Genomic DNA, 6,791 nt, shown 5'->3' with positions numbered 1-6,791 from the left:
GTCTTGTTGCTGTTTCCAGAAGTGGACGGATTCTGCAGCATTGTTGCCATGGACCAGTCAGCTATCGGACAGACTCCCCAAAGCAGATGCCATAAAAACAGCCCACACGTTTAACAGACAGGGTAGGACCTGTAGTCATATAATGGCTTCAGTCAACTTTTCATTTTGTTCGTGGACCTTAAGTGGCCACGCTGTCAGCAATGGTATTTTTAGTGTTTTATCTCAAAGAGCTCTTATTGAACTAAAATAAAGTACGACGGACAGGAAATGCAGAAATGCAGGTTCCCCTATAGAAACGACCAAGTGGTGCCTTATCATCTGATTTTTAAATGTATGTAGAGTTTGTGCCCGTATCTGTGAGTAGACGTTGTTGACGTTTGAGAGAGTGTGTCATGGTGTTCACGCGAAGGCAGGCCAACACATCTGTTCAGGGTGCAGAGATGTACAAGGGAGAGTGATAGATGCAAAGTCGATGTAGATGGGGGTAACCTGCAAAAAAAGCTTCATCGTAGTGAGTGAAATTTACCTTCAGTGTACCCATTTAAAACTCAAAAGCTTAAAGACAAAAACATTATTTGCCTCTCGGGTCATTTCGGATCATTTCACTTGGTAAGATTACTTGAAATAAGTGCAAATGTCTAGAAACAGGGTGAAGAATCTTATGTGCAATGTAACAGGCAAGCAAGTTCCTCTCCTGAACAGAATGGACTTTTTTATGTACACATTTGAGATGTTTTCATTTCCTAAGATCATTTGTTTGCAGTGTAATCTCAATACAATTTGGGTCTTCACCTGTCAAATGCAAGATCGAGTCTGGGTACCTGCCATTATTCACAACGCATTTCAAAACATGGGAGACTTGATGCAGGATAGCAGTCTTGTGTTGCAATAGGATTTAAATAATCTGCACTTACATGAATCTGATCTTAGATCAGTTAGAATGAGTTTTTAGCCCCTTGTATCTAGGCTGGTATGGTAAGAAAACGCTACTGAAATCTGTTACAAAGCAATCCATTGGTTAGTTGTTTCAAGGTCTTTAATTACTGTCTCACACTCATTGACACGGTACAAATAGTACTTTTGTGTTTTTACTTTTGGTTTCTTTTGTAAATCTTTTTTTGTATGACGTGCGTTGTTATCAAACTTCTCTAGTTGATCTCTCTTGCTGTGGCTTCACTGAGGGAACAGAAAGAGGGAAAACTATAAACCATAAAGCTGTTTGATCTTCAGTGACGGGGGAATCAAAGTATACTGATCGTGCAGTTTCTCACCAATAAAATTGTTTGAAATATCAACATTGTTAAGGTTTGATGTTGAATTTCTGTGAAATGTTTTAAAAAATGAATAAAGGAATGTCCTCCAGTGGTTTTTCTTATTGTGCTTATTTGCCAGTAATCAAACTGTGTGACGTTTTACCGAACGAACCTCAACTCAGGAAGATTTGGACAATCACCTGATGAGCTCATCAGCCAACATCTACAGTGCCCTTCCGCCTCCCACTGATCTGGGCTCAGTTCTCACACAGCGTAAGTGCTTACCTGCAAAAACATGCATTTAACTACATATTCTCTTATGTTTCTCTTTCTCTCTCTCTCTTCACTTCCCCCATTCATTTACCACAGGTGTACATGAGTGTAATCATTCACTAAAAAACAACCTGTCACATAGCCACTATCTACCACATTTACACGTTTCTTCACATCAGTCTGCTTGTTTTACTTCATAGACTATAGAAATGGTTGGAGAGTTACAGAATTACTCAGTGGTTTACTAAATCAAATCATCCCATCATTTCATCATTGCTGTCACTCCAAATTAAAAAAAAAAAAAAAAAAAACTTCACACAAATACGTACACACACACTGAATTGTGACCATAGTGAAAAAATATTTACTGACATACAATCTGGGTTACCCGCCAGGCAGAGAAATACTGCATGTAGACATTAAGACACAGTCACTACAGACAATAGCCAAATCACACACACTACACATAAAGTGGATGTTTCCTCAAACAGGACAAATCACCTCTTAACACTTAGCTGCCCTAAAGTAAAACCAGACAGCATCCACAGGCTCCTGTGTGTGCATGCGTGTGCGTGCGTGTGTGCGCGCGCGTGTGTGTGTGTGTGCGCGCGCGTGTGTGTGTGATCTGAATAAGAAATACAGGTGTATGTTCAGTCTTGTCCGGATCCTTTCCGTTCTGTGCACTGGAGCAAGTTCACAGCCACCTCTGTCCCCTGTGCTGTGTCTCTGCAGATATTTCCACTTCTACTTGGTGACTTGACTCTTGGATGCGTGTGTTTTTTCTCCTCACGACAAATAAGCATGGAGTCTGTGGCACTGTGGAGACATTCATTATTCATTTAATTTTTTTGTTTATTAACACTCCCTAAAGCATGGGGAAGATAACCTGAGAGGAACCAAGACTCAAAGTTGGGGGGGGGGGCGGACGCATCCTCCTCTGTCCAACAATAGACACTACAATAGTAACAATATAAATGATAAGGAGCAGAATAAGTATAGAGAGAAAAATAAATAAATAATAACAAAAGTGAAAAATAAGCAATCAATGTCTTGTCAGGTTTTCTAGAAGTCCCAGTCTGGTCTGGACGGAGTACGTCTGTCTGAAACCCATCCTGCACGAGAACGACCATCAAGAGCAACAGAGAAGTAGTTGGCTGGGGAGGAGGTGTGGTGGGCTACAGCAGGGGGCATCAGGGGGTGGTGGGAGGAGCCGTGGCAGTTGAGACAGGTTGAGGCTTAGTAACATCATGACATCAGGGGTAGGTGTACCTCATCAGAAAGAGAGAATAGATTATTAGGCATGTCTAGGTACGAGGGTGTATAAATTAGGGAACTATAATGTGCAAAGATGGACTCCGGCAGATCTAACTATGACAGCACAGTTAAAAGAATAGACCCAGAAGGAAACACAGGCATAAGGGCACCCTGGAACATCAGCACTCTGCTGCTTTCAGTCAACAAACTTAAGTGACAAAGAGGTGAAGTGACAGCATCATAACATTCCAGTTTACCACAACTCTCAAAGCCCATGGACCCGCAGATCTACACATTTTCCTAAGCTGGGAAGTACTTAACAAAATGCCTGACTGTACAGATAGGTTTTCAGCCTAGCCTTAAATATTGAGACTGTGCCTGAGTCTCGAATATTTACAGGAAGGTTATTCCATATTGTGTGAGCTTTATAGGAAAATGTTCTGCCCCCCCTGTAGTAGATTTTCTTATTCTTAGTACTAGTAAAGAGCCTGCACCTTTTGATTTAAGCAGACATGGTGGGTCATAATGCACTAGAGTACTGTGGGGCAAGACCATTCAGTAATTTGTAGGTCATTAGAAGTATTTTATAATCAATAGAAATTTTTACTGGGAGCCAATGTAACGTAGCTAAGATGGGAGTAATGTGATAAAATTTATATGTCTAGTAAGAACTGTGGCTGCTGTGAATCTAGTATACAAGTGGAGGCTTTTGAACATGAAATCAAAGATGTAAGTTCAGGCTCTTGGATAGGAGTATAGCATTCTAGAGTCTTTTTTTGGCTTGATTGTTCTGATCTCTGAGTAGCTGCCCAATGTCATGTGCTTAACTTTCTCACTGAAGAAAGTCATGAACTCATTACTACTATGTGAAGTTGTAATCTGAGGATTGGTGTCAGGTTTATTCCTAGTTAGATGTGCAATTGTACTAAATAGAAGTCTAGGATTATTTTAGTTATTTTCTATTAAGGTCGAGAGATAAGATGTTCGAGCAGGAATAAGTGTCTTTCTATTCTTGAGAAGGCTCTCCTTCCAAGCTTGAAGACTACAGGTTTAGTTTTTTTACAGTCTATTTTCCAAGTATTCTCTTATAAATTGCGAATGTGATCAAGGTATTAACTTTTTATCCATAATTTTTAAAGTTGCCTTCTAAAAAGACTGCGTTAAAGCATAATGGGATGAAAAATATCATCCATTACATTTGAAGTACAATGAGAACAAACTTTAGAATTTATCGATCTCATTTGATAAAGTTTATTCTGAGTTAAAGAAGCTCCATGAACAAACTTAGTGGCAAGGGCTAGACTTTTTTGTCACAATGAATTAAGGAGATTGGTCTATATCTTGAGCAAGACAAAGGATCTTTATTCAGCTTCAACATGACTGGTGTAAGAATTATGCAAATTAGATGAAAATGAAGCTGAGTTCATATATTTTGCTAACCATCCTCAAAACAAAGGGTCCAAAAGTTCCCCAAAATATCTATAAAACTCAACAGGGCAACCAACTCATACCTAAAGCCATTTCTGACACATTTTCTAAAGATTTAATTAATTCCTCTAAAGTTAAAGGTGTCTCCAAAGCAGCGAATTGCTGGGTATCCAAATTGAGAACGTCAGGTTTGGTGAGTGGAAGCAGAGTCACACACAGGTTAAAATTAAACAATTTTAATGAAGACACAACAGTGAGATCCAAAACCAGAGTTAAAAACAAAGAGCAAAAATGAGGAGAACAAGTATAAGGTCAGAAACAATAAAGCAAGTACAATGAAACAGCTTAGAAATTCTATGCACTATGCCGAGACTTTGCAAAGAGTTTCAGACACAGGGAGATTTAAATAGATAAAATATTACGTGCAATTGGACACAGGTGACACTAATAGGCTGGGAATAGGGAACAGACTCGGGGATTAGGGGGAATGTAATCCTTTTGGGGCAGGCTGGAAGCCATAGAAGTGACAAGGAAGTGTAACCTTAGCAACAAAACAAGATATTTCTGATAAAGAGGTTGGTGAACAGCTGAGTATAGCTATTTTAAAAACTCTTTAAAAACATTGTTTATACTCTGTGATGCATGCATATGGTTACCATAAAGAGTCACAATCTATTATTGATCTCGCAACATTATCCTTCAACTGAGCAGAACGAAGTTTACTGTTTATCCCCATATTCATAATTCTGCTGTCTCCATCTTAACACTAGAACCTCTGGTCTCTTGTCTATGATTTGTTTAAGTTCAGCTTTTACCTGAAATGTTTTGCTCTGTGTCTGCAAGGACAAGGAGATTGAAATGATTTGTTCTTTTCCTAAATATCTTATTTTTTACATTCTTTCTTCTTTTTATTTGGATAGTATTATATTATATTATATTATATTATATTATATTATATTATATTATATTATATTATATTATATTATATTATTATGCCTCTATACAACTTTAGCTGTTTCCCAGAGCAACACTGTAGAAAATCCTGCAGTCATTTTCTTCTTTAAAAAACGGGCCTGCTCTTTGTGAACAAAATGAATGAAACCTTCATCTTGCAACAGAGAAGCATTAAAGCAGCAGCACCAAAGATCTAAATTATCAAAACATGATGCATATTTTTGTAATTACTTTAAAAGGTGCTGAAAGACCAGTGGAAAGACGTTGTGGACACAGACATTCATTACAGTTATTACTTTCACACCATCTCTATGTATCTTCCATCAGTATCAACAATTCTTAAACAAAAAAGGGACCATGTTATTAAGATTGCCACACCGCTCTGTATTGAGTTACAGATGCAAAGTACTCTGGTTTCAGCCAGTCTGAAATAAGGATTCCATAATCAGAATTAGTTACGTGTGCTTCTTGATGAAGCACCAGATTAGTTCTTCTCAAGAAAATGAGAAAATCAGTGGCCCTCAACCCACAAAAAGTTAATGAATAAAATGTTAATAAAATGTGACATGTTAAAACAGAAATAAAAATTGTTTCAAGTTCATGTTCCAAAATGATATATATTATCAATGTCCTGATATAGCTGGCCATCTTTTTTTTTCCTTACTAGGAAGTTTATTTCTCCAATAATTCTTCCAATAATTTGTTTGGGAAAGTGGTCAGTCATACTAGACAGTGTGTCTTTCAGCTATGTCTTCTTGCATCGAAGTAATTTGGCTTGTAACATTGTAACAGTGAGTCTACAGTGAGAATATTAGGACTTGCTAAGGGTTTCCCAACTGTGCAATTGATGGAGTATAATAGATTCAGTCTATTGCGGTTTTAATTTCAGGTAACAAACAAAAAAATGCATTGACTGGGATTCTCTTCTATAAAAATGCATTGACTTTGGGATTCCCTTCCGTAACTCCTGTGAAATTATGCTGCTTATTACACCTAATGTTGTTTCTTTGAGCCCCTTGTTTTCCAATTCTATGCCACTTACACTGGACTGTAGCTCAGTGCGTTGTTTTCATCGATTCATTCTCAACCTCTTCAATCAATTTATGGCTAAATTCGACATTCGGTTTCATCTATTCGATATCACCTTTTAAATTGTCAAGTAAATCAAGTTTTCTTAGTTTGCAATGAATAGCTAGAAGAATAGCATGACTCACTTCAGTTGTTTCTGAGCTGCTGTCATCTGAGAGGGATGCTTGGTTTCTTTTTTTACGACAGAAGGCTTGATGACATTGATGAGGCGATGTCTGCAATTTTAGACATGTTAAATTCCACAGTACAGGAGTCAGTGAAACATTCAAGCTTTCCAACTATTTGGACGACAGCAGACAGTGATGACGCTATTATGGGATGGTGGGGGGGGGGTAGTTATTTACAATCGCTTTTAAAGTCAGTACTCCGGGAAATTCTAATGTGCAGCTGCGCACCGATACACGTCAAACTGCCTGAAACAAATATCATGTCTACGTAAAAATCCTTGAGAAAAGGTCTTAAAATTCACGCATCACGCAATGCTTTCGAGGTTGATTTAGTAGTTTTATTACTTAATAGTTAATTACTGCAAGCTTGCTT

General features: G+C 38.0%; 1 protein-coding gene across 1 annotated transcript in view; it reads left to right on the top strand.

Moving 5' to 3' along the window:
* Positions 1-1,365, top strand: part of sertad4 (SERTA domain containing 4) — a 14,162-nt gene extending 12,797 nt beyond the window's left edge. The window contains exon 4 of the mRNA XM_027008186.2: positions 1-1,365. This exon is cut by the window's left edge and continues 815 nt beyond it. The gene's annotated coding sequence lies outside the window, so the exon portion shown is untranslated.
* Positions 1,366-6,791: the final 5,426 nt, after the last annotated feature.

Source organism: Electrophorus electricus, chromosome 11 (genome assembly GCF_013358815.1).
Source record: "Electrophorus electricus isolate fEleEle1 chromosome 11, fEleEle1.pri, whole genome shotgun sequence".
In the NCBI taxonomy this organism is placed as follows: Eukaryota; Metazoa; Chordata; class Actinopteri; order Gymnotiformes; family Gymnotidae; genus Electrophorus; species Electrophorus electricus.
The sequence above is the reverse complement of the archived record's forward strand: the minus strand, read 5'-3'. Positions and strand labels throughout refer to the sequence as shown.